Source organism: Vicia villosa, unplaced genomic scaffold (assembly GCF_029867415.1).
Source record: "Vicia villosa cultivar HV-30 ecotype Madison, WI unplaced genomic scaffold, Vvil1.0 ctg.002215F_1_1, whole genome shotgun sequence".
In the NCBI taxonomy this organism is placed as follows: Eukaryota; Viridiplantae; Streptophyta; class Magnoliopsida; order Fabales; family Fabaceae; genus Vicia; species Vicia villosa.
The window spans coordinates 42,482-51,221 of NW_026705866.1; the positions used below are offsets into that span (position 1 = coordinate 42,482).

The 8,740-nt window shown below is 36.1% G+C and overlaps 1 pseudogene; it reads right to left on the bottom strand.

Moving 5' to 3' along the window:
- Nucleotides 1–1,321: 1,321 nt before the first annotated feature.
- LOC131638184 (ferrochelatase-2, chloroplastic-like) lies at nt 1,322–4,438 on the bottom strand (annotated as a pseudogene).
- Nucleotides 4,439–8,740: the final 4,302 nt, after the last annotated feature.

Here is an 8,740-nt window from a genome sequence, read left to right on the forward strand (position 1 = left end):
TAGCACATGCCTGTAGATCCAGTGGTTCCTGCGTGTATGCTCCCACCATACGCCCTGCGCAATCAGCCAATGGATCTTCTTCATATCAGATCTAACGGATCAAAGGACCAGGAGTACACCGTGGACCTCTCAAATGCGCCACACAGGATTCCTCACCAGGTTTTATTGTATTTTTTATATATTGTTTTTATAACTATAGGATCAAATTTAATATATCATGTTATACTTATAATTTGGTTTCTAATTTGAATTAATAATATAATTAAAGTTATGATAAGGGCTATGATTAGGTTTTAAGATAAATTCCCGATTATTTCAATTTTTCGATTTAATTTGTTTAATCATTTTTAATTATTAAAAATCACAAAAACCCTAGAAAGGGTACATTAGGGTTTGCCCGATCCCATTGCCCATTTGGCGAAACATTAACCTTCAATTAATTCTCTCCTCGACCCGACTAAAGCTATTAGTCGCACTAGACGAGAGATAAAAATAATAAAACATTAACGTTAATTCTCCTCTCGACCTGACTAAATCTATTAGTCGCATTAGACAAGAGATAAAAAATACATAAAATTAAAATACATTTTAATTTGCTGCCCGCGACGATCAATCTATCGATCTGAGTAACCAGCAATGCCCCATAATCCGTTAGCTATACTGACCAAATCTATTGGTCATCGCATCTAACGGTGCCATATCAAATCAGGGTTGTACGCCTAAATCTCAAAAAACACTAAACCACGACACTACGGATTTTCATCCTTTTCAATCAGGCAATTCAAATGCCTTTCAAATCACAACTTTCAAAACTACGGCAGGCCATTCAAAAAGCCTTCAAACACCTCCATAATCAATTCTAAGGCGTACAACCCTGTGCCCGAACTACGTTGACTCTGATTCTCCATAAGGAGATACGTAGGCACTTGGTAACAAGGCGAGTCTCCCCCCTTAAAATCTCAATTCAATTCTAAATCTCAATTTTCGCCCTATTCATTCCCTTAGCTATTAAATCCTATTATTTTAGCCATAAACCTTTACCTTAGATTCAAAGTCAATAGGAAAGGGTTGAGGGTGCCTAACACCTTCCCTCAACCTGATTATAATAACTTACCCTGAATCTCATATCTGCGTAGGTTTCCTATTCGCCTTGGTAGAATAGGTGGCGACTCTAAACCTTCAATTTTAGGGCAGGTTGCTACAACTTCTTGTTTTACTAGTTGCAACAATAAACACTTAACCTTGATTATACAATTCATAATCTAATTTAATTCATTTAAAATATAAAAATAAAAACAATTTCCATATTTTTCTTGATCTATCAATCATATAGACCCTCTTGCTCCCAAATATCAGCATGAAAGTTAATCATTTCCTGTATAAAAATATTATAATCAATCACTAATATGTAACCACATTTATCTTACTAGAATTTCAAATTTAAATAATTGAAGAACCATGTTTAGAAAATTACCTGACTCTTAGAAGAATAGGTTGGGAAAAAGACTTATTGTTTCCAAGTAGATCTTCATAGGTAGCATTTGAATTGTGGAACATGAATTCAGTAAGAAATTATCAAACAATATAAACTTTTTATCTATACTAATGATTCGCCAATCAATTTTACTGCTAGCCCAAAATCACACACCTGAGCATAGGATTATAAAATTTTCAGAGATACTTAATTGTTTAGTCAGTTTCAGTATACCTTTACATTCTAATTTTTGTCTACTAAAAGGTTTGGGGATTTGAGATCCCAATGCACAATTGGAGGCTTCAGACAATGGAGAAAGCGACAACTATGCGTTAGTAGTAAAAAGCGAGGGAGGTTGATGTTACCTAATTGGTACAGCCAACAAACTTTTTACTCCTTTTTTCCCAAGTTCAATTATTGTCTCGTTCTATAGGGTTTCAACCATTCCATAGGTACAACTCTACTCTGTATAAGAATTATAGTAAACTGTTATAAATTTGGAAAAGGATGTATCTAGAAAGTAGTTGCCATATTTTGGCAATAGGAAGATATTGATACAGATTTATTGTGTACTGTAGAGATAAGTCATCTGCAAGAACGTTGTTGAGTAATCTTTGCATGGTTCCTCGAGATTTATATCAAAGAGGATTATTTTTACTACAAGCTTTCTTTATATAATGACAGATGAATCACACAAACTATTCATAATATTATGTCCTATTATCCTAACCCAAATTATCTTCTAGTGACCATATAGATTAAACTATCCAAATTTGAAGTAGAGGAATAACATGATAAGATGAAAATGTTTAAGAACCCTACTTTGGTCACTTAAATATAAATGAAGTGGTACCTTTTCGGGGTTATCGAAACTCTTCAGCTCTTTTTCAATTAAATTTCCCATGGCTTTTATGTACCCTTCACGTTGGTACCATGAAGGTATTATCGTTTGCTGCATGTTGACTAGATACTCGTCCTCTCTATGGAATGGAACCAATGAATAATTCATACAATAATAGTGTTAGATAATAAGTTGGATATGATGATGTGATAATAGTATATTTTTATAGTAATCACCTGATCTTTAAGAAGGAAGATTTTAGTTTTACCGAAAGTATGTCGGATATTGTATCACTTTCTTGGAGGTGGTTGTGTGCCTCTCATAGGAGAGTCAATCTTTGTACTTTTTATTATTGGAACATTCTACCTCTCATTTGTTTTGAAAGATAGTTTTTCTTTGTTGTTTTGGGGGCAGAGCATCCCTTTTGCTCTCTTTAATTCCATCACTTATTTAAAAAAAAACTGATTATACTTTCCAAGAGACGCGGACTTGAACCACTGGTTCAAATTGAAATTGTGGATAAAGTGGAAGCACAACAAGCTTTGTAATTCCATCCCGTTTAATCTACATATTGTATTTCATAGGAAAATTTGTTAGATCACTTAATTTGATAACACATAGACCTTAATTTCTAAAAATGCAACACTGACGGTGACACAATCTTATTTATTACTATCCAATTTGAATCTTAAGATAAAGATGATATATACATGCTCAATAGCCTCTTCGGTGAATGGATGCCAGTAACGCATGCCAACATACACTTTGGCTGGGACATTCTTTTCGGATAGAGAATTTCTTAACTCTTTAACTTGTAGAGTGAATCATTAGAGCAATAAGAGAGCTCAAACCAATTTTCTCACACAACCGATTCAATATCGAGTAAATTAAAAAAAAAATATCAACGTGGTATCTAATAGCTAATATTTGAAATATGTGTTGTAGAGTATAGAAAAAGGCTATCAGGAAGTGCCATGCATGTGCATCAGTCATGCGTCTAAGAGGGGATCCATCACCAATGCAAGCATAGCCTTCTTTGCTCTTTGGCGCTCTTAAAACAGACACAAATTGAGCCAATGATTTCTGAAGAAATGTAAATAATCTTGGCAATCGTATAATATCCTACATAATTATACAAAAAAATAAATAATAGTGATAAGAACAACTTGCTCACATCCTATGAGTATTGTTCTAAAGCTAGAGTATTATTGGGTCGCCAAAAAGGTTAAACAAAAGAGGTTGCACGTCGTCTAGAGTCCATCCTGGATAAATGCGTGAATGCACACACAAATGCAAGAACAATAATAGTGTATCGATTTTTCCATTATATTACTTATTATTATTTTATTAATTGAAAATGGAGATAACAAATTCATTTAAGATCGCCTATTGCTTTATCTTAGCAAAACGACCAGAAGCAAAGACAATACAATCCATTCACTGAAAGATTTCAAGTCTGGAAATGAAAGGAAATGTATTTTCCTTTGTCAGTAAAGAGAAGCTTAAAGAAGCGTTACCGAGAAGTCATCACAAGATGCATTACCCTCTGCTTTTGAAACGAGCATTGCTCAACAAGATCAAGGGTGAATCATCTCTTTCTCCCTAGAAAATAAATCAGTTTTAGCAAAAACTTGAATGGGATTATTTACATGTTTTGTAAGAAAATCAAAGGGCTTTTGGTTCAGAAGACAAGATAAGAATTATCAAAAGAGCATCGTAGTCATTTGTCAAATACCTTCTAGTTGACAACATATGCCTCATTATTTTTATTTTGCTGTACAATCTTGAAGAAGTTTGTGATATTTTAATATTAATTATTTTTATTAAAAAAAGTTACTAGTTACATTATCACAGATCCTTGGCTCACCTGAGGCTGCTTGGCATCAATGGCATCAAGGACTTCTTTTAGAACTTCCAATACATTACTAGCCTTTTGGATAATGCTGCATAACAAAATTGCAGAATAAGAAAGGTTCACATATAATGAAAACGACAACAAAACAAATACATTTAGATGATATTTTTATTTCAAATCAGTTAAGAGGTCCACAGGTTAAGAATCATCCATGCTGGAACAAAGAAAAAGTATCAAACCAAAGACATATTTTCATACTAATCTCCATTTATTTCATTGGATAAAAAATATATTCAGTAAGTTTCATTCAGGCATTTTAATAAACATCTGCTACACGTATTTTCAATACAAACCAGTAGCACACTATTATACTAAGAAGACAAAGAAGATAAAACTTATGAATGGCTTGGTTTCCTTTGCAACTGAAGTGACCTGTGGAAGCAGTAGCTTGAGTAGGAGATGACGGAGTGGCAGTAGCGCAGAGGGAGACGAAATTGTGCGGAGGATGCACTACGCCTAAATTGACTTTTAACAGCACACCAACGACAACGCTTATGCCCAAAAGCGCTTTGGTAGGTTTGTCTAAAAACAAAATAAAAAATCACGCTAGAAAAGCGCTCTTATAGGGGGGGGTAATGAAAGCGCTTTTTAAAAGCGCTCTTATAGGGGGTGGGTATGTGTTTACGGTGATTTCCGGTAAACAACCGCTAGTCTTCCAAATTATAATAAATATGATTTGGTTACTTGCAGGATCGACTAGATTGATCCTAGGACACATAGTCAAGAAGATTGTTTTCAATATTTTGTCGAATCATATTCATAATTTGTCTTCTTCGATAAGCGTTGTTCGATTAAAGAACAAATAATCTTGATAATTTACTTTGTTATTTGTAATTGTAACTTCAACGAAAAGGCAAGTAACATAACATATTAAACTTAAAGACTTGTTAAAACATAAAGAATTTAAACTGCAGAAACGTTAAAGATTTTTAAAGTAAATGAACATGAAAGTAAATTCGAAAGTAAGTGATATTAAAATAAAGATACAGGAATGTAAATGACAAGAAATAACTGGAATGCAGTAATTCTGAAATATATTCGAAAATGAAATACAATACACATGTATTAGAATGGTGGTGTCATACGTACATTTTCTCAGCGAACTCTTTCTCTTAACGTTTGATACTTGAGTATATATGTGAGTGATTTGTACAAAATGAACACCCGGAATCCTAACATTAAGACCCCTATTTATACTAGTTTCGACCTTAACGGTCCTACACTAATCTGCTGCCACGTTTCTCATCAGAACTTCCAGCGAAGCCATCTGTTATTGGACAGTTACGAAACCGTCTTCGAATTTCAAATCTTCCCGCCTGAGTCCGTCTTCGACGCGTGGCAGTGTATTAAAAAACACTACGAAAACACGCTAAGTAGTAATACTTAAATACATATTTTACGAATTTTGTCTAAGTCCCGAAGACATATGCTTTCATTAGTCTTTCAGCGTTCACCATCTTCATTGAACTTAGAAGTCTTTATTTTTCGAAGCATGACCATCAGTAGCCATTCTTTTACTTTTTAAGGGATGGCCATCAGTAACCATCTTTCCTTCGATTCTCAACTCCTTCGAAGGACAAACAATACAAAACGAAATCTTCAGCTAACAAATTGCCCCCAATAAATGCCTGTTTCGAGAATCAACAGAAATAGGCGTTTCTTGTCATAATGAGATTTCGTTTTTATGATCCTTGAAAGTTCCAAGACTGCTGACTAACGTCATAATCACTGATAACACTGTTTCCGAAACGTCTTGTCATTTTCAAAGATGTCTTCTCATAACTTACATTCCCACGTTTTAACCTTACTTCCTGATCATTACTCCTACATACTAGGAGTGAAGCTAACTCATTCGACCGCCGTTGGATTAAATCACCAGCCGCCACGTGTCTCTCGGGTTTTACCCAAAAGATTTAAAAAGGTTTCCGTTAAACCTTTAAATACTTGATCTTGTGCCTCTATACCGCCTTTCATTCATCCTCTTCACCGAAAAAACTGAAACATCTTCACTCTTTTTAGAATCTTGCTCTTTTAATCAAAAATTTCTCCATGGCTTCATCTTCAAATGTTCTTCAACCCGCTTTGAAGCTCCAATCAACAACACGTTCTGGGGAACGAGAGTTCGTTCCAAACCCTAATACTGAAGAAATACGCGCTATTTACGCTTCCCAGGTAATCATACCTTTTGAACTTTCTGAAAAAACTCTTGCCTTTATGGGTCCGTTACCGAGTAAAAACATCCAATCTGTGAATAAATTTTTCCCTGCTTACTATAAGACTAGACCATTAGTTAGCAAAGTTAAGATAGATGAAGACGGTCGTTCTCCTTTAGGCAAATCTGCTAACGTTGGGGAAACTTCAACTGCAACCCCTTTAGCTTTAGCAAAAATTAGGTTAAACTATATGACCAACTCTGTAAAAGTATTTAGATCATTCCCTTTAGCCAAAGATCCTGATTTGTATTATGCTTGGCTAGAAAAGGTAGAGAAACAGAAGGGATCTTTCTGGAAATCGTTAGGGATATACGATTTAATTCAACTGTCAAAAACTTGTTTAGAATACAACCAACCCATGTTAGTAGCAGCGGTTCATTTCTGGGATGCCTCTCACAATACTTTCCATCTCCCATGTGGAATGGTTACCCCCACGCTTTTCGACGTGGCCGCTATTACAGGACTTCGACCAACCGGTGAAACCTTCGATCCTAATGAAATGGATAATGACACTATTGGTTTTAATGATTCGCAAGTCACCTATACGGCATTCATCCAGAAACATCATATTACCACTGAAGCGACAGTATCTGATGAAGAGCATATTGCTTTTCTAGCATTATGGCTTTCACGATGTGCCTTCTGTTCAAGGTCTATCCAAGTTACGAAAAGGTACCTTTGCATGGCTAATCAATTGCATGCTGGGAAAAAGCTCAACCTTAGCCAACTACTTCTAGGGTCTCTTTATGAAAACCTTAGTGAAGCTGCAAACCTTACCAAGAATTTCAAATCTGGTAGTTTACTTTACGCTGGTCCTTTCTGGCTATTGCAACTGTGGCTTAATGCTACGTTCGAAACTCATCTTCCCTTTCGAGGAGACGTCAACGAGGAGGATAGCAAAATCAAAAATCGAACTATAGAGGGGACCAGGTTAGCTTACCTAACTCCAAAAGAAGAAATGGGAAAGCTTCATGAACATTTCCTGGCGTATTCGATGATGTTTGCTCGGCGTGATCAGTTCGATCCTTCTATGGCCCCATTTGTACACAGAATAATAGGCCCCGAATGGTTTACTCGAAAGTTTCCACCAACATCTCAAGATCAACAAATTGAATCTATGGAAATTTGGGAAGCCTTCCTGACTCCAAGATTATTTTCCCACCGTCTTCGACCCTCAAAAGGTCAATGTATCCTCATGTGTTATCAACCAAATTTGGTCTCGAGACAGTTTGGGCTAACTCAAATAACACCCAAGTGCTTATATGAGAAGAGGAACCATATGTGTTTCCACACTTTGTATTTGACTGAAGAAGAATGTGAACGAAAAATCAATAAATACATTGGCGTCACCAACCTTTCTCCTATTCCTTTCGAACCTTCTTTTTACTCTACACCAGATTTTCATCAATGGTGGACGGAGTATTATAGCTCTCAAATTTTCGATGCTGATAGCCTTGCTCAGGAACTAACCGCAGCTTTTACTGATGTGCAGGAGAATTTCCAAAAAGGTACTTCAACTCATATTAAAGAAATCCAAGCTTTTCAAAAATTCTTTGAAACTATCTATAGGCCTAATGATCTTAGTCGGACCGTTCGTGAGGCTGCAGTCACTTTACGCGAAAAATTTTCCGCCAAACTGAGTAAGTTGAAATTGCCCTCGTATGTCCGACCAGAACTACGTTATGAAGTGGCTTTCAAACTCAATCCTCCAAAATTCCCTCCACTACCAAGTGCTGATTTTGGTGTGGCTCTAAGTCCTCCTTTCCCAGACTGGTTTGTGTGTGGGAATGCTCTTAAAATTCTTCGAGAAAGCACCAAAAAACGCGCTGAACGAGTGGTTCCGACTAAGCATACCTTGGATACTTTCAAAGGACATCTTCATATAGATCTTAAACATGTTCGTGTCCTGACTCCAATACCTGAAGGTCTGGATTAAGACAATCTTTTCGACTGACTTATCTTTTCTTTATTGATATACTGATTTCAGTCTCAACTACAGCTGTTGCACGAAGGAGGAATATTAAGGAAGCTTCTGCCCCAAAAGACTCTGGGACATCTAAAAGCAATAAACCAAGTGAGAGTTACTCCATCGTCGCTGATAAAAAGCCCACGGTACATAATTATCTCATACTCTCAATCTTGTGCAATCTGTGATTAGTACTCATCTTTCTCATTCTCCACTTGCCAAAGTTCGAAACCCCCAACGGGTTCGAAGCGTAAAGCTTCTTCGACAACTGGTTCAAATGGCGAAGATAAATCCCCTCCTCAAACTAGACAAGTACAGAAGAAGAAACACA